General features: G+C 36.3%; 1 protein-coding gene across 3 annotated transcripts in view; it reads right to left on the bottom strand.

Annotated features, from left to right (window-relative positions):
• The window catches only part of BRINP3 (BMP/retinoic acid inducible neural specific 3), a gene marked incomplete at both ends in the record, with an annotated part of 389,121 nt that overhangs the window by 1,161 nt on the left and 367,507 nt on the right, over positions 1–20,453 (bottom strand). The gene's annotated exons all lie outside the window — the stretch shown is intronic.

Below are 20,453 nucleotides of genomic sequence, written 5' to 3'. Positions count from 1 at the left end.
TATGTGACATTGTGTCGACTGCCTTAAAGCAACTGCCGTAAAGCAAATGCAAGATTACGACTTTCTGCATGTTTTGCCAGATCCAAATCTAGTAAAAACGTAAAATAAAGATCCATTTTACATGCACACATACACATGCACACACAAAAACACACAAAGGGAGAGAGAGAAAGAGAGAGAGAGAGGGAGAGGGAGAGGGAGAGAGGGAGACAGAGAGCTCAAACCAAACAAGTATCTCTTGAATAGCACTCACATCAAAAACTACTAACCAAAATCCAGAATCTATTGGATTGTTTGTAACCTACTACAACGTACTGATGTCAGGCAATGATTCTTATGAGAAGACATTTGGTCCTGGGCAGTAACATGTTCATTACTGAGCTTATTTCATTGTCGGTGAGAATAAATTCCATTGAAAGAAACAAGTTTAATGTCTAGCATAGACAGCAACAGTACCACCAGCAATAACAAGGAGAGGAGTAAGAGCAGAAATACCGTTAGCTTGCTTGTTCGTGGGTTTGAATACTCTGGCTATAGAACTATGAGACAATTATTATTACCATTTCTTCATTATTGCCAGCTTGTAGCATTCTATTGTAGTAGTCAAAATTGGACTAAAAAATTTTATTTCTGAGGTTTTAGAAACATTTTCATGGTGAACTCAGAGAAAAATAAAAACTCTACTATATGTGCCAAAATGTTACAAATGAAAGTTCTAAGTCTCTGCAGAAGGGTGGAGGCACACCTCTCTCTATCTCTCTCCCTCTATTTTTACTTCCATCTTTCCTTCCTCCTCTTCCTTTCCTCTCTTTTCTATTCCATAATCTAGTTCTGTACATATGTCTCTAATCCAAAGTATATAAAATGTAAAAATCCCAACTGACTTGAAGATTTTATTTGCTTCCCTGAAACCAACCAACGCATAAATTCTTAGAGCACACTCATCTCTCACTTTGAACTCTAATCATGTCTGAGATTATAAGAACAAATAAATCAGCTAAAGCCTAAAGACTGAGACCAGGAGGGTAGTGTACTGTAGAAAGAGTTCTGCAAGAGAACAAATACTTTCTCAGCTCTTAGACTTTTCTAACCAGTGCTTAGACTGTGCTCGTGAAGACATGCTGATGAAAGAGGGTGTGTATTTTCCTGCTCTTTAGCTTGTCATCTGGAAACACCCAAAGTTCAGCATTCAATAAAACTCTGCCCCTGCTATAGAGAGGGGGTGAGGAGGGCTGTGCCTCACAGCCTCTTATACTTCCCTCTCGCTAACTACCCTTTGGCTACTCGGCTACATGCTACTATGTAAGAGTTATTTTTTTCAAGTAAAAATGAATCCAGTAATCCTTCTTTTTCTTTAACTCTCAGTTAAGTGAAATCTTGTGTTAGTAGGTGTGGAAAGTGAATATTCAGCAAACTTCAACACTGCATAGTAGATGCTTCAAATGTTCATGAAAGTTCACATAGCTTTTCCCAAACAGAGTAAACTTTAGTTTTGTTATATAATTTTGTAACTTTCAAAAGTTTTGAAATAAGTATCTTCAACACTCCAGTGAAGGTTATGGTTTTTATATTTCTTTTCTTCTTTTTTCTTTTACTAACATATAAGGCACACAAATAACTGTCTTTTTGTTGATTCACATTTATACATACATTCACACACACACACACAGATCTCTGGATTAGTTAGACTATAACTTACTAGGTTAGCCACTAAGAATTAAACCCTGTAGACCAGGAAGGTCTTCTGTAGCTTTTGAACAAGTGTATGTCATTGGTCTCGATGCTTACATAGCAACAGTTTAAAGTGCCCTACTACCTGGATTTAGTTCCTAAATACTCAATCCATGATTCCCAGTCACACCCCATCACTGTCCATCTGAACCTGCTCCTGTGTCTCAGACCCCAATAAACGCAGACTTCTGCCCAGGAGCAGACCACACCATTCAGGAGTACAGGGTACAACAGTTTGAAGTTGAGGGGCATGACAAGCTAGCCAGAGAAAAACAAACAAACAAACAAACAAACAAACAACAGATAAGTAACCTGTGGCATAGACTCTCTCTGTACCAGACACCAGACTTGGCTCCAGAGCCACAAATAGGTAAGCCAACATTAGCCATAATAAAATCAGTCAGGGCCCACAAATTCCACTCCCTTCCTTATTGAAGAATCCCTATAACCAACTGGGAAAGAGAAAACCTTCTGCTACAAAGGCCAAGCTAACTACCAGACATTCACCCCTGAATTTGGACAGAGACTCACAGATGGATCAGAGGTCATGTAAGAAACACACACACACACTCATACACACACACACACACACACACACACTCACACACACTCACCACAAATACAAGAAGACAAAAAAAAACCCAAAAAAACAGAAATGAAAGAACAACACACTCATTCAATAAAAAAACCAACCAAACACACACACACACACACACACACACACACACACACACACATGCACACACACACACCAACACACACACACACACACTCACACACACTCACCACAAATACAAGAAGACAAAAAAAAAACCCAAAAAAACAGAAATGAAAGAACAACACACTCATTCAATACAAAAAACCAAACACACACACACACACACACACACACACACACACACACACACACACTCAGAAATCTGAATGTGTTCTTATAAACATTAAAAAGCACATACACTGTGATAAAGTAGGATTTATCCCAGTGATACAGGGCTAATTCAACATATGAAAATCTATCAGTTTACCTCACAATATAATTTCACAGAAAGAAAAACCAATATACCCTCTTCCTACTAGATGTTGAACAAGCCTTTGACAAAATCAAACATCCCTTCATGATAACAGTCATGGAGAGATCAAAAATACAAGGGACATATCTAAAAGTATTAAATAAAATTACACCCAGTGATAGCCAACAACAAATTAAATGGAGAGAAACTCCAATCAATACCAATAAAACCAAGAACAAGAAAATACTGACCATTCTCTCCATATGTATTCGATATAGTACTTGAAGTTCTAGCTACAGCAATAATACAACTAAAGGAGGCAATGTGGGTATAAATTTGAAAGTTAAAAGTTAGATCTCTATTTACAGATTATAGGAGAGTATACATAAGTGACTGCTAATATTCTACCATGGAAATCCTACAGCTCATAAACTTTTTCAGTGAAGAACCAGGATAAAAATTTAACTATAATTAAAATAATCATTAACACTCCTTTATATAAATGTCAAAAGCTTAATAAGTAGTCAAGGAAAACTCATGTTTCACAATAGTCACAAATAATATGAAATATCTTGGGGTAATTCTAATCAAGCAAATGAAAGCCTTGTGTGATATAAACTTTAAATCTTTGATGAAGGAAATTGCAGGATATTTAAAATGGAGAGATCTTCCACGACCAGCGATAACTAGAATTAACATGATATAAATGGCTGTACTACTAAAGGCAATGGATAGATTCAACACAATCCACATCAAAATTAGAACACCGTTCTTTACAGAACAATACTCAACTGCATCTCCAAAACAAAAATACAAAGACAGCTAAAACAATCCTATATAATAAAGGATCATTTGTATGTACTGTATCCCTGCTTTCAAGCATCACTACAAATATATAATAAAACTGCAAGATATTGGCCTGAAAACAGACAGATATCCATCAATGGAGTGATATCAAATCAAGGGCTCAGACATAAATCCACATGTCTATGGATACCTGATATTTGAGAAAGAATCCAGAAACATAAAATGGAAAAAGAAAGCATCATCAGCAAATGGTGCTGATCTCACTGGATGTAGGTATGTAGAAGAATGCAAATGTATAAATACCTATCACCGCACAAAATTAAGTCCAATTAAACCAAGCACATAAGATAAAACCAAATACAAGGAACTTGATGAAGAAAAAGTGGGAATAATTTTGAATGTATTGGCACAGGAGACAACTTTCTGAACTAAACACCAATTCCAGAGACACTAAGATTGACAATAATAAATGGAATCTTGTAAAACTAGAAGATTCTGTATGGCCAAGATCAACATCCAGAGGACAAAATGGCAGACTACAGAACGGGAAATGATTTTCACCAGGTTCATATCTGATAGACGGCTTCTATCCAAAATACATGGAAAACTCAAGAAACTAGACATCAACAAAGAAAGTAATCCAATCAAATATGGTGAAGATACCTAAACAGAAAATTCTCAATAGAGGAATCTCAAATGACTGAGACACACTTAAACAATTAACATCCTCAGCGTCAATGAAAGGCAAATCAAAATGACTTTAAGATTCCCCCTTATACTTGTCAGAGTGGCTAAGATCAAAACCAAAAACAAAGGCTCAGGCTGGCAAGAAGGTGGAGCAAAGTCAACATGCTGCCAATGCTAGTGTGCTTGCAAACTTGTTAGTCATTTTAGAATTTAATTTGGGCATTTCCCAGAAAATCAGAATTATTCTATGTCAAGATCTAGCTATACCACACCTGGGCATACACCGAAAGATGCTCCATCCTATTACATGAACACTTGCTCAGCCACGTTTCTCACAGCTTTACTCATGATACCCCAAAACTGAAACCAACTAGATATTCTTCAACTGATGAATGGATATAAAATTATGTTAACTGTACACAATATCACTCACTGATTAAAACAGCAATATCATCTTGACTTTTACAGGCTAATAGATGCAACTAGGGAAAAAAGCATCCAGTATAACAGACCTAGAAGTAAGAAGATAAATATGTTCTATACTCACTTATATGTGAGCACTAACTGTAAATTAAAACATAATGGTGTCATGTCCACAGATCCAGAGAGTTTAAGTAACAAGGAAAGCTTAAGGGTGCTTTAAGTAGCTACCTTAAAAAGAAGAAACAGGGTGTATTTTGTGGGCAGATTGTGAGTGGGTGGGGTTAGGCTGGGATGGGGGATGAAATACTGGGAGAGGAGATTAAAGTTGGAAAGTACTTCAGAATTGTGAAACAGAGATGTGCTACAATGCAAAAGCCATGACATCTCCAAAGTAACCAAAAAACCAACTCCTGGTAATAGGAAGATGAAGCCTTGCTGGCCATCTTCTATTGCCAGGCAAACCTTGGGTGGAGGGATTAGAACCCCAGCTCAGTCACAGAACCTTTGAACTACACTGTACTGGGACCAGAGCCTATTAGACTTGTCTTCATTGAGACCAGAGAGACTTCATCCAGCACCTGATGATAGTAGATGCAGATTCAGACAATGTATGGAGATCAATCAGTTTTGCAGAGGAGGGAGAGGATGGATTGTTGTAGCAGGAGGGATCTTTTTACTAACCTAGAAAGACAAATCTTTGTCATAAGGCAAAAACTAAATCCTAGCTTAATGAGAAAAATCTTATTGCTTTCCAACAATATGAGTTGACAGTTTCATGAAAACCTTACACAAGAGCCAGTCACATCTTTTTTTGCAACCACTTAAAAAACAATCCTAAAAAAATGTTCTTCACAGTTATCAGTAACATTTTAGTACAATATGAAAATTATATTCTGAGGCATACACTTTAATGCCTTGGTGGCATATGTCTATTGGCCATTAAAATGGAGATAAACTCAAAAAAGAAACTATGTTATTTTTAAATATTTTATTTTTAATATTATGATAAAATGCTGAAGTATTATTAAAAGTATTTAATATAGTAGAATGAAAATGTCTAATTTATGACTATGGAAAAATATTTACTTATTGACATACAAGACAACATCAAGAGTACAGAAAATAATTATGTATTTGTAAAGTAATGGCCAAAGTGCAGAAAGTTTAAAGGCATTTTATTAGGAGTCAATTACCAACTTTGAAACCTATTTTATTTACCATGTATGAAAAAACAGAACAAAATAAGATGAAGAGGTGTTTTAAGAATCAAAATTCATTAATGCTGGAATAGATCAAGTACATGCTCACAGATTAGGAGAGAATTTTAAAATCATATCCCTCTGATTAACACTGCTGTTACTCCCTCAACATTAAAAGAAGTGCCATTGTAGAAATTTTCTTCATTATAATTGCATTTTCCCAGAAAAATGAGCATTTTCATTTCTCTTTAACAATTCGTGTCTTTATGATTAACATTACACACTATCCCTACATTACATTTTTGCCACAATTTGAAGCCTTTCATTAACTGAACTATGCTCCAAGGTGCATGCTATCTTCACGTGATGATTCAAAGACTCAAAATTTTGTGCAAACAGCACATTTTCTGAGCATACATTGTAGATGCTAATAGTTTTTGCTAAGGTATTAGAACATAGGTTGATAAAAAAAAAACAATTACCTCTTTTCAGGGTTAAATTCTTTCTAAGCACTAATAATATTATTCCAAAGGTCTTTTATTCCAGCCATCTAATCCTTTATTGCTTTTCAAATCTGTGCCTCCTGTATCCAAAATTTTAAACCTAAACAATATGATTTCCATATCTCTTTTAATTTAAGGATTACTCTTTGGGGAAGGCCATTTCATTTTAGCTTTCATAGATTTGTCCTTCTTAGGCCTTAATACCTTAAACTAAATATAAATTCTGGGGATTAAACACCCACAGCCATTTAAGCAGTCATACACTGATTGTTAGCTCAGTCGCACACTGATCGGGTGTGTAATGTGCTGTCACTCTCTGTCCTTGCTCCCCTGCTCTGGAAATCTCAGCCTCTGCAGTGCTGCACAGGCCTCCCGCTGATACGATCGACACGGACAATTTTGCTCTTGGACATAATTTTACACTCTAAAAAAAGCAAATTTTATTTTCAAACTCACAGTGAGTTTTACACACACACACACACACAGAGAGAGAGAGAGAGAGAGAGAGAGAGAGAGAGAGAGAGAGAGAGAGAGAGAGAGAGACAGAGAGAGACAGAGAGAGAGAGACAGAGACAGAGACAGAGACAGAGACAGAGACACAGAAACAGGCAGACAGATAAAGATAGAAACAGAGAGGAGGGAAAGAGAGCTGAAGGGAGGTAGAGGAGGAGAGACAGAATGATGGAAAGTGGGAGAGAAAGGGGGAAAAGATTTAAGCGGGGATGCAGGGAAGGAGATAGAGACAGATACTGGAATTGAAACACAATTGAAGACTTTTTATTTTTTAGACATAGTATGATCTGAGAGTTACATTCATGGAACTGTTCTCATATTTTATCTCATCTGTGTTTTGAACCTAAATTTGAAAACATTATAAATAATAATGAGGGTTTTTAGTATAAAGAACAGCTATAAATGTATTTAACGCTTTGCAGATGTGTTCATAAATTTCAAAAATCTTCATTATGTGTGAGTTTAAGAAATTATGCTAAAAATAAATCATAATATATGACACCATTTTGAATACAATAGTATCTAATCAAAGATCAAGAGACAATGCAGATGATTGTGTAAGTGATCATGAGAGAATTCCTGGAACAATAATAATCATGTATAATTGTATATTCTGTATAACATTTTATAAAATATAACATTTTTATAATTAGCCTATGTATATAGGTATATCATTTAGTCTCTAATAAGACCTATGTATATTACTATTAATATTCTTTGAAATATAAACAAACCAATTTCTGCACAGGATGAGTTTAGATCCATGTAATAGCACTGTGAGACCGTGGAAGGTACCCTGGTTCCCGGTTGAGATTAGGTTTGAAACCCTGATGACCCTAAGGGATGGTAGGCTTTTCCCTAAACTCCTGGGAAAATAGGCCCCCTCACTAGCCACAGCCCTCCATAGATTTGTGGCTGTCAGTCATATGTAAACTCCATTGTAATGAGGTACCTAAAGACCTAGAGTATCTTTCCTTCCCAGATACTCCTCCCTGAAAGTCATATTGAATCCCAGGCCCTTACTATGAAACAGGGTGTGGTTTTACTCATCCACTTTCCTCCATGACAATAAATGCCTTAAAACCACAGACTGTCTCTTTTCATAGAGATCTGCCAAGGGGAAACTGTAGAGAAGCTCTTTGCCTACAGAGCCACCGTCTAATCTCATTAGAAGACTTCTCTGCCCTCCCAGCCTTGGTCTCCACCAAGCTGAAGCTTATAGCCAACCAATGACAAAAGAAGGGCTCTACACCTCAATACCAGCCAGACCCCTCCCCATTTCCCTCATTTACCCCTTGGCCACTGCTAGCTCCAGCCTGTCGGCCCCCACTCTGTTCTCGGCATTCTTAGCTCTTCCACAGCATCCAGTGGCACCTGGGTGTCCAAGAGCCTGAGAACCAGACTACTCCAGCCTCATCCCAGGCCTGGTCCCCGAGTGAGCTCTGGCTCTCTGTCCCAGACTGAGCTTCCTTACCCCAGCAGCAATGGCATCAGGTACGGGTGGCCAATCTTCCTGAATTCTGCCTCCCTGAGCGGCCTTGCCCTGTGGCAGAGCAGACATGGGAACCCCCACATTAACCCTACAGAATACATTGCTTATCGTGTGGTATTGTTTGCATTAGAACTAGAACACTGTTAAAATAGTCTATTGAAAGCAAATTATACATGGAACTTCAAATAAAGATATAATAATTATAATCATAATCAAGAAAATATATAAGAAAATATCTTACTAGAAAAATAGGCTTAATAAAATTTTACCAAGAAGAAAATTATATTGATATATAAACAAACTCCAAATATAATTAAAATAGCAAACACAATGAAACTGAAAAGGTTAGCCTGGAAACAGAACCAACTATATACTACTGGATAAAGTTACATATGAAAAATGTAGAACAATCTATTCTTGCGCTTGTTTGATATATGTTGCTCTATATTTATTTATATTTATTTGACAAACAAGGAGATAAACTAACTATAGTCGAATAAAGATAATTTTGCTATTCATCAGAACATACCATTTGAGAATTTCTTAGTACAATGAAAATTTTAGTTAGCTTTAAAATCTGTATAGGAGTAGACAATTCTAAATAGGCTAGGGAACATGGTACACGCTATAATCACAGCTACCCATAGGCTGATAATGGAGAACTAATGTTGATGGTCAGCCTGTAGCAGAGGAAGGTCTTGTCTGACATCAGTGGGAGGGGAGGCCCTTGGTCCCGTGGAGGTTTGATGCCCCAGTGTAAGAAAATGCTTGATCAGTGAGCCAGGAGAGGCTGTGTGAGTCAAGGAGCACCTTCTTAGAGGCAAAGGGGAGAGAGGAAGGGGCAGATGTGGGATGGGGAAGTGAGAGGAGAAGACAGGAAGTGGGATATCATTTGAGATGTAGATGAATGGAATGAATAATAAAAAAAGAAAATAAAAATAAAGTGAGTTTGAGTCCAGTTTAGGCACTTAGTGTGACTTTTGAATGTAGATAATTCAGGAATAAATCTGGGAATACAGGTCAGTTACAGAATACTTGCCCAATACCCACTAATCTCTATGTTCAATGTAAATAACTAGAAATATAAATAATATGATTGTGTACCTGAGTTACATAAGAAGATATATAAACCTTCTATTCTCATTTTGTACAGGCAATAAAAATTAAAGATACAAAGTAAAAATGGGTCATATCCATAGTCATACCCAAAGACCCAGCTATTCCACTCCTGGGTATATCCAAGAGATGCTCTGACATATAACAAGGATGTTCCAGCATTTTCATAGCAGCCTTAATTATAATAACTGGAAGCTCGGAAAAGCCAAGATGTCCTTCAACAGAGAAATGGATACAGAAATTGTGGTACATTTACACAATGGAGTACTAGTCAGCTATTAAAAAGAATGACTTCGTGAAATTCCTAGGCAAATGGTTGGAATTTCAAGCTATCATCCTGAGTTAGGTAAACCATACACAAAAGAACACTCATGGTATGAATTCACTGATAAGCAGATACTAGCTCAAAAGACTTGTAATATTCAGGAAACAATTCACAGAAATTATGAAGCTCAAAAAGAAGGAAGTTTAAAGGTAGATGTCTCAGTCTGTCTTGGAAGGGAGAACAAAGCATGGGAGAAAATAATGGGAGAAATAGAAGAGCAGGGGTTGGAGAAAAGATCATCCAGAGACAACCTCACCTGGGGATCCATCCTATATGCACCCAATAAAGCCAAGCACTATTGCTGATGCCATGTAGTACTTACTAGCACAAGTCTGGTATGGATGCCTCCTGAGAGGCTCGGCCATAGCCATACTGATACAGAGGAGGATGCTTGCAGCTAACCATCTGAGTGAACCCGAGGACCCCAATGAAGGATTTAGAGAAAGGACTGAAGGAACTGACAGGGTCTGCAACCTCATGGGAAGAAGAAAATTATCAACTAACCAAACCCACCACAGCTCCCAGAGACTAAAACACTAACCAAAGAGTTCACATGGAGAGACCCATGGCTCCAGGTATATAGGCAGCAGAGGATGGCATTCTCTGGCATCAATGAGAGGAAAGAACTTTGGTCCAGCAAAGGCTCAGTTTTCCCAGTGTAGGGAACACCAAGGCCCTGAGGTGGAAGAGGGAAGTTGGGAGAGGGAGCAGCTTTATGGAGGCAATGGGAGGGGAGGGGGAAGGGATTGGCAGAGGAGGGTAACACCTAATATGTAAATACAGAGTATATCCAATAATAAAGGGGAAAAAAGAAAATTGGTCAAGTCTAATGTTAAATAGCTACCATCATTTTGTGGTATATTACTGCTTAAGAAGTGTTTGAAGCTGGTGTTGTAGTGCATGCCTTAATACAAACAATCTGCAGGCAGAGACAGGTAGATTTCTGTGAGTTGAATGCCAGCTTTGTCTAAAAGAGTGAAATGTAGGCCATCCCAAGTTACGCAGAGAAACCCTGCCTCAAAATTCAAAAAACAAAAACCAAAAAGGCCAAGAAGGGACAGGAGGAAGGCCAAAAAGGACAGGAGAATGAAGGAAATTTGCAGCTGCAGAGAGTGGGTGGGTAGGGGGAACCTCTAGGCTGTTCCTGAGACCTTGGAAGGAGAAGATTCCCAGGAGTCAATGTGTGTCACTTTAGTTGAGATGCTTAACAGCAGGGACATGGAGAAAGGTTACAGAAATAATGTAGAAGCCAATATCTTGAACAACTTTGAGGAAGTATTATCCAGACATCAAGAGGCTCAGGGACACCTGAACTCACATAGAACAGACAGAATCATCCAGTATAGAGAAGAGCCAGTGTGGGCCACGAGTATCCCCTAACCAGCAGCTTGTTGCAAAGAACAACTGCAAGGAGAGGGGCAACCAGTTTTTTTAATCATTGCTGCATTGTTTTCATGTTGCATCTTTATGCTTTATGTCAAGAAAGAAAAAGAAATGAAGAGAGTTGTTTAGTGAGGAGTGGGATCTATGAGGAGTTGGCAGAAGTACAAGTATATGATCAAAGTATATCACATAAAATAAAGACAATAAATTAAAAAGAGTAAAAATGATTTCTTTCTTACAGGTCTCCAACACACACACACACACACACACACACACACACACACACACACACAGACAGACACACACGCACGCACACACACACACACACACACACACACAAATTTATATATTTCCCCTATGGGAACAAACTCTGAATTTCAACTCTTGAGCTTGACAAAACCTACACTCAACTAGGAGGACAGAATTTCTAGGGCTTGACCAGATCCTATTGGCCCCAATCCATGTTTGATCATCATGATGATGATTGGCTGGAGTGGGTGTGAGGTGGGAGAGTGCATTGTGGGTGATGACAATCCCTAGGTCAGTGTGCTATATGACATATTCAGCTGAGTATGGGAACACTCATGGTTTCTGCTTCACTTTCTGGCCTGACTTCCTTCTTTAACAGACAGGTACCTGAAAAAACCATAAGTCAAATAATATTGCCCCCTCCCTTGATTTTATGCTCAAAATGCTTATAACAGCAACAGAAACTAAATTTAAATAACTGAGCAGTTAATTTTGAATTGCATAGACAAATATCTATAAACATGTGTGAAAAAAAATCCCATGAAATCTGACTTTTCTCATAAACATTGCAATGCAATCCAGACAGCTTTATTGTGGACTTTTAAGAAAAAACAGTTCTCTGTATCCAAATTACAAATCCAAATTTTTTTCCTTTTGCCAAATTTAAAGATGAACTATATTGATCTATCTGATTTTAATGCTATGTTCTCTATTCATACTCTTAAATAGGCTTAGGCTAATCATTACCAAGAATAACTTATATGCAAAATGGCCCTTGTAGGCATTTTTTCAGATGGGACCTCATGAACACTAATAAATAAGATAAAATAAATGCATGGGAACTCAAAAATGTTTAACTCATCCCTTCAAACTACAATTAGTTATAAAACATTAGTCATGTCAAAAATCATACTAATCTAATAATTGCCTTATAAACACATACATAAACACATGGCACATAAATATGTACATATTATATATATTATATATCAATATGTATCACCTTATATATATAAGTATACAAAGTTATATCTATTACAATATCTATATACATACCTACACCATATCCCACATTGAGTATTCTATATCTATATCCATACCCAGATCTAATCAGTATTTGATCTGTATCTTTCATATGTCTATGTCTATCTGTCTGTAGGGGGTTGTACTGATGTTTTTGATCTAGAATCTGCGAGTTTGTTTCATTCTTGATTAATTAATAACTATACCACTGACAACTAGCTGGGCAGAAAATGCAGAAATCTCAGGTTCACACAGGCAGGCTAGAAGAAAGAGAAGAAGGTAAGGGTATTTGCCATGTTTCAGAAGGAGAGATAACCAATCCTTAACATATATGCTCCAAATGCAAGAGCACCCATGTTCATAAAAAAAAACCCTACTAAAACTCAAAAAATACATTGCACCCCACAAAATAATAGTGGGAGACCTCAACACCCCACTTTTATCAAATAACATATTATGGAAACAGAAACTGAATAAGTGAAACTGGCAGTAGGTTATGAACCAATTGGAATTAATAGACATCTACAGAACATATATCATCCTAAAAATAAAAGAATATAACTTCTTCTCGGCACCACATGGCACCTTCTCCAAAACTGGCCATATAATTGGTCACAAAACAAGCCTCAATAGATATAAGAAGATTGAAATATCCCCATGCATCCTATCAGACCACTGTGGCCTAAGGCTGGTCTTTAATAACAACAAGTACAAAAAGGTCCATAAACACATGGAAACTAAACAATGCTCTATTAAACGATAGGATGGTCAAAGAAGAAATAAAGAAAGAAATTAAGGATTTTCTAGAATTTACCCAAACCTATGGAATGCAATGAAAGTGGTACTGAGTGGAAAACTCATAACTCTGAGTGCTGCCAAAAAAAAAAAACTGGAGAGAGCATACACTAGAAACTTGCCAGCACAGTTGAAAGCTCTAAAACAAAAGGAAGCAGGTACATCCAAGAGTAGACTGAAAGAAATAATCAAACTCAGAGCAGATATTGACCAAATAGAAACAAAAAGAACAATTCAAAGAATCAAAAAACGAAGAGCTCGCTCTTTGAGAAAATTAACAAGATTAATAAACCCTTAGCCAGACTAACTAGAGGGCAAAGAGAGAGTTTCTAAGTTAATAAAATCAGAAATAAAAGTGGAGGCATAACAACTGAAACTGAGGAAATTCAAGAAATCATCAGATCCTACTACAAAAGCCTATACTCAATAAAGCTGGAAAATCTAAAGGAAATGGGTGAATTCCTAAACATATACCAGATACTATAGTTAAACCAGGACCAGGTAAACCATCTAAATAATCCCATAACACCTAAAGAAATAGAAGCAGTCATCAAAAGCCCCCCAACCAAAAAAAGGCCAGGTACAGATGAGCTCAGTGCATAATTCTATCATACATTAATTGGCAACCTAATACCAATACTTTCCAAATTATTCCACAAAATAGATTCAGATGGAACACTACCTAACTCATTTTTGGAGACCACATAACCCTCATTTCTAAACTACATAAAGACTATACAGGGAAAGAGAATTTCAGACCAATATCACTTATGAACTTTGGTGCAGAAATACTCTACAAAATCTTTGCAATCTGAATCCAAAAGCACATCAAAACAATCATTCACCATGATCAAGTAGGCTTTATACCTGGGATGCAGGGATGTTTTAATATATGGAAATACATTAACATAATCCACCATATAAACCAACTCAAAGAAAAAACCACATAGTCATCTCAATAGATGCTGTGAAAGCATTTGAAAAATTCAACACCCCTTCATATTAAAAGTCTTGGAAATAACAGGAATCCAAGACACATACCTAAATACAATAAAAACAATATACAGCAAACCAACAGCCAACATCAAACTTAATGGTGGGAAACTTGAAACAATCCTACTAAAATCAGGGACTCCACAAAGCTGCATACTCTTCCCCTACCTAGTCAACATAGTACTGGATGTCCTGGCCAGAGCAATTAGAGAGCAAAAGAAAATCAAAGGGATACAAATTGGAAAAAAGAAGTAAAAGCATCACTGTTTGCAGATGACATAATAGTGTACATAAGTTCCACCAGAGAAGTTGTACAGCTGATAAACAAGTTCAGCAACATGGCTGGATATAAAATTAACTCAAATAAATCAGTAGCCTTCCTCTACTCAAAGTACAAACATGCAGAGAATGAAATTATGGAAAAGATACCCTTCACAATAGTCACAAAATATATGAAATATCTTGGTGTGACTCTAACTAAGAAAGTGCGGGACCTGTATGACAAGAACATCAAATCTCAAAAGAAGCAAATCGAGGAAGATCTCAGAAAATGAAAAGATCTCCCAAGCTCATGGATTAGAAGGATCAACTTTGTAAAAATGGCCATCTTATCAAAAGCAATCTACATATTCAATGCAATCCCCATCAGTATTCCAACCCAAGTATTCATAGAGTTAGAAAAAGCAATATGTAATTTCATATGTAATAACAAAAGACCAAGAATGTGAAATCTATCCTCAACAACAAGAAAACATCTATGGGAATCACTATCCCTGACCTCAAGCTATATTACAAGACAATTTTGCTAAAAACTGCATGGTACTGGTAAAGAGACAGACATGTGGATATATGGAATTGATTCGAAGATCCAGAAATGATCCCTCACATATACTGTCACTTGATTTTTGACAAAGGAGCTGTAAGAATTCCATGGAAATTATTCAACAAATGGTGTTGGTCCAACTGGCAGTCAACATGCAGAAGAATGAAAATAGGACCTTTCTTATCTCCTTGTACTAAGCTCACGTGCAAATGGATCAAATATCTCCATATTAAACCAGGTACACTGAAACTATTAGAAGAGAAAGTAGGGAAAACATTAGAACACAGGTACAGGAGAAAATTTCCTGAATAGAACACCAGTGGCTTGTGCTCTAAATTCAAATATCCACAAATGGGACTTAATGAGTTTGCAAAGTTTCTGTAAGGCTAAGCACACTGTCAAGGAAACAAAATGGCAGCCAACAGAATGGGAAAAGATCTTTCCCAACCCCACATCTGATAGAGGCCTAATATACAAGGTATACAAAGAACTCAAGTAATTATACACCAGAGAATCAAAAAACCCTATTTAAAATGGGGTGCAGATCTAAACAAAAAGTTCTCAATTGAGGAATATTGAATGGCTGGAGGAGAAGCATCTAAGGAGATGCTTGACATCATTAGCCATCAGGGAAATGCAAATCAAAACAACCCTGATATTCTACCTCACACCAACCAGAATGGCTAAGATCAAAAATTCAGATGACAGATGGTGAGGATATGGACAAAGAAGATCACTTCTCCACTCTTGGGGGGTTATAAACTGATACAACCACTCTTGGAATCAGTCTGGTGATTCCTCACAAAATTGGACATAGTCCTACCTGAAGACCCACTTATTCTACTGGGCATATTCCTCAGAGAAGCTCCAACATACAACAAAGGCACATACACCACAATGTTCATAGCAGCCCTATGTATAATAGCCAAATGCTGGAAAGGATCCAGATGTTCTTCAGTAGATGAATGAATACAAAAATTGTGGTAAATTTACACAATGGAGCTATCAGAATCAATGACTTTATGAAGTTCTTAAGAAAATGGATGCATCTAGAAAATATCATCCTGAGTGAGATAACCCAGTCACAAAAGAAGAGCCATAATATTCAGTCACTGATAATAGGGTACTAACCCCTGAAACCTCTGAACACCCCAAAAACAATTCACAGACTATATAAAGTTCAAGAAAAACAAAGGGCTAAAAAAAAAAATAAGAAAAGAAAAAAACATTATGCTTAATCATACACACCAAGAAATCTTTGACTATTTCCAGGTTACATCTTGTTTTACATGTACTTTATGCTCATTGTCATTAGTAAAATTTTAATGCATAATATCAAACCTTTAAAAAATATCAAGTACTGACAAAAATGTATTCATATAGTTTTACGCAAAAATGCTTAAAATCTGTACAATTATCTTTATGTTTTTAAAATAAAGTTGTTCAATTTATAAAATAAAAAATAAAATGGTATAGCTAAATGCACGTGATTGATACATAATAGCTTAATAAAGAGAAATTTGGAATGTTATTGATCATCATTTAATTACAAAATTATTCTTATACAGGAAAGAGACTTATCTCAGATTCATTGCTAAGTTTGTAGCAGTAGTAACTATATGTATATTTAGATACAGATAATCATAATTGGGAAGGAGAAAATCAAAACATTCTGGCTCTAGTTCAACCATTGCTGAAAATTTATGAGACAATATTATGGTTTTTAGTTAGCTTTTTTTGTGACCAATCGGACTTAAACTATACAATTATTAAAAATTATGTGACATCTATGTCATCAAGAAACATTATTATAAAAAGAATTATAAAATATGAACTGTTTATAATTTTATTAATTATATGGTTATTGTGTTAAAATGTTAGTGTAGAATGAGGTACTAGTGTTGAAACTGTGTTTGAAAATTAACAAGTATAAAAATGCCTAAAATCAACTCTCATCTAAAAGCTGTCTCTGAAATGATGACCTCATTGATTTTTATCAATCTGGTTTGTGGTGGTGATGACATCTAGTGGGAAGCAGGAGCTCCATGGAGACGTGGACCACAAAGCATCAGGTGTCAGTGAGTGCACATTCCTCCCCCCAACATTATTCTCTTGGGAATAAACTAATATTAGCTTGAATGTGTGTGGTTTATATGAATTCATACATGTTTAAGAGAGATGGTGAAAATACTGTATACCAGTTGAATGATTTTTAAGCTACATTTTTTAAAAGTTGGCTGACAATATGCTAATATTATGAGCTTTAACCTCATTATGTTTTAAAAGGTGTTTTTAATTAAGAAAAGGGGAATAAATAGATATGTTCTTGTGCTATTTCTTAGAATTTTAATATTATCTTACATTTGAAAAGTAGATTCAGCATGAATCTAATGACTGACTATAAGAAGTCTGGTGAGTCTACTATATTTTATTACATTTCTTAATGATGATAAGAAAGTGAATTATTTCAAATGATCTTCTTACAGCTGTTCAGAAAAAAAAAAGCCCACCCAAATCTGAGAGACAATACTTTTAATCTTTGCTCTCAGGCTGACTTGCACAATATGAAACATCTCTCTCACTCTCTCTCTCTGAAGTGATAAGACTTTCCATTAACAAAATATCATCTGGTTGGGAAAAAGAATGAGTCTTTCTGGATGTTATCAGCAGTAACACAAATCAAAGAAGAATTCAGAATTACTCTTCTCTGTTACTTGTAGGGTAAACCATAAAATTATAGATGGGAGCCCATTATCAACTGTCAGAAAGATAGACAGAGATTACTGTCACTTCAAGAGCTTAATCATTCCTGCTGTCAGGATGACAATCCATGTTCATAGTTACCCCATCTAGACTTCCTTTCACTTTCCGAGAGTAAACCTACTTTCAAATTATGCAAAAATATGGCATTTGCTATTTTAAAAGTTACATTATATCCCTTTCCTGTTAATTTGTTGCCTTTGTTTTTTATTTTTATCTTTTGTTTAGTAGTCTCTTTTGAAAATGGAAGGAATAATAAATACAGATCACTGCTAAGACTCATGAAAAATAATAAAATAACATAAAAATAAGCAAAAATCAGTTTATATATTTTATTTGTAGGACCTGGGCTACTCAGGTCAATTTTACATGCAATATGGTATTTAAACAAGTCTGAAGCACATTGTCCCTGTTTCAGAGCCATAAAATCAATCCTCCAAGGCTCCTGTACACCATAGGTAACAACATAGACTTGAATTTTAAACTGCGACCTTACCTAAAGCTATGATAAAGCATACGTCTATATATTTGTGCAGGTGTTGCAGTGTGCAGTGCTCAGCACTAAAGGAGTTCTGATTGATTTCTTTTCCTCCGATGTGAATAAAATGGTCAGAGAATGCTTCAGTCAAGCATAGGAAAGGGTATCACCGAGGCTTCCTGATGGTTCCTTTGGCTGTCAGTTCGGTTAGAGATTGTGTCTGAAGGAATGAGGCGCAACTTCATAGAGCCTGGTCATCCAATATCTTCTGCCAGCATCCATGTGCTCAGCATCACTTCTATTTACACACAAACATGCACATGTGCAGCAAACATACACCCAACCAACAAATCCCCTGCCCCTGACTAACACATGTGTGCATACAGTTTGACGATAAACACAGGGAAGTGGCTTTGGCTTTATGATAATAGCATTTTTACATAAGCAATGTACATTATTCTAACTTTTAATGATAAGATTATATATATATATATATATATATATATATACACATCATATATTTTCGTGTGATTGTATGTGTGGGTGAACATATGTACACTCGTATATCAGAATAATACGGTTGTTTGTTAGCAACCGTACTGCTAAAAAGCAAAGTGAAACTCAGCCACAGAACAATGACTCCAATATAGGTTCCCTCCCCTGTCATTTGACAAGATGATAGGGATAGATTCATTATTAACGTTAAAAAAAAAAAAAAAAAAAAAAAAAACTTAAATTTCAGAATAGTATACTAAATGCAAATTTTCTTCATCAGTTTCTATTAAACTCAGAGACCTCTTTGGACTCAGTTCAGATACAATCGGAAATTTAAGTGGGAGAGAGTTTGGCACTGTTCATCTTCCTGAAAGAAATCAGCAGCACTCTTCATTTCTTTTGCTGATATTTGCTCTGATAATGCATATCATGCCTCAGGCATAAGGAAGAATTTTGTGAATTCAAGACAGAATGCTTATCAGGAAGCTAAGGAAGAAGGAAAATAAAATAAAATAGTATATACATTCAGAAAGTCATTCTACTTCTCATGGGGGCAGACCATGCTCCCCATGAGGACATAGAGAAACAACCCCCCCACAAAAAAAACATATAAAAAGCCTCCTTTGGAATGTTGGTCAAGGCACGCTAAGAACAATGTAGACTATTGATGTATCCCTTGGCTGTCACTTAGGGGTTGGAAGTAAGTATTTATTTCTGAAAACACCACTTACTTAGAGTTTAGGATTTGGAATTATTCCAAGTGGCTCTAACTTGAAAGGCAAATCCTGTGCTCTGACTTCTTCAGTACCAAAAACTTAAATGCAAGCTGACAGATGAGGAGAATAATGACATGGTCCTAACAAATGAACATCTATGACCCTTAACAAAGATGAGGATGGCATGATATTTATACAGGTACAGTAAGTAGCACTCACTCACACGTTAGCAAGCATTAGCTGTGTAATTATATTGAAAATTAACTTAAGAAGGAAATGATTCCTGGCACTAGAAATCTAGTCAAATTTCTAGGGACAGTGAAACCATGTCACTTTTCTAGAATAGCACAATCCATAATGGCCTTATAGATCTTGTTTTTGTACCCACAGGTAGGTAGGTATATCCATGACCCTTTCAAAGAAACTTCTCTTCCAGAAAATGGAGGTCATGACAGAAAAAACACATCTGAACTCCTAACAGAGACCCATAGATCAGAGCACAATTCCCAGTGGACACATATACGTTGCTGCTCTGCATTTATGCCTCAGGGGACACAGCAAAAGAGGGATCAAAAAGATTGTCAAAGCAAGAATACCAGGAAGCCTGTAGTAAAATATCCTTCCTAGTTGAATAAATAAAAATAGAACAATATCAATATCAAAAGATATGCTACCATGAAAGGAGTAAAATTACAAAGGGTCCAAGACCTTGACAAAGACCTACACACAACTAAAGATGGCTAGGAATGGAAAAATTTCATTGTCTCAGAGTTGAACTCCTTTATTGATTAACAAAACTCAGTTCAAGGTATCAGCTTCCGAAATAGAGAAAATTCAGAGAAAGCCCATGAGCCACATATGTGCAAACAATTAAAAACTCAGAACATTATATTTATATATTTGTACCAATACCACACTATATACCTGTATGT

This window comes from Micromys minutus, assembly GCF_963924665.1.
Source record: "Micromys minutus genome assembly, chromosome: 6".
Classification (NCBI taxonomy): Eukaryota; Metazoa; Chordata; class Mammalia; order Rodentia; family Muridae; genus Micromys; species Micromys minutus.
The sequence above is the reverse complement of the archived record's forward strand: the minus strand, read 5'-3'. Positions and strand labels throughout refer to the sequence as shown.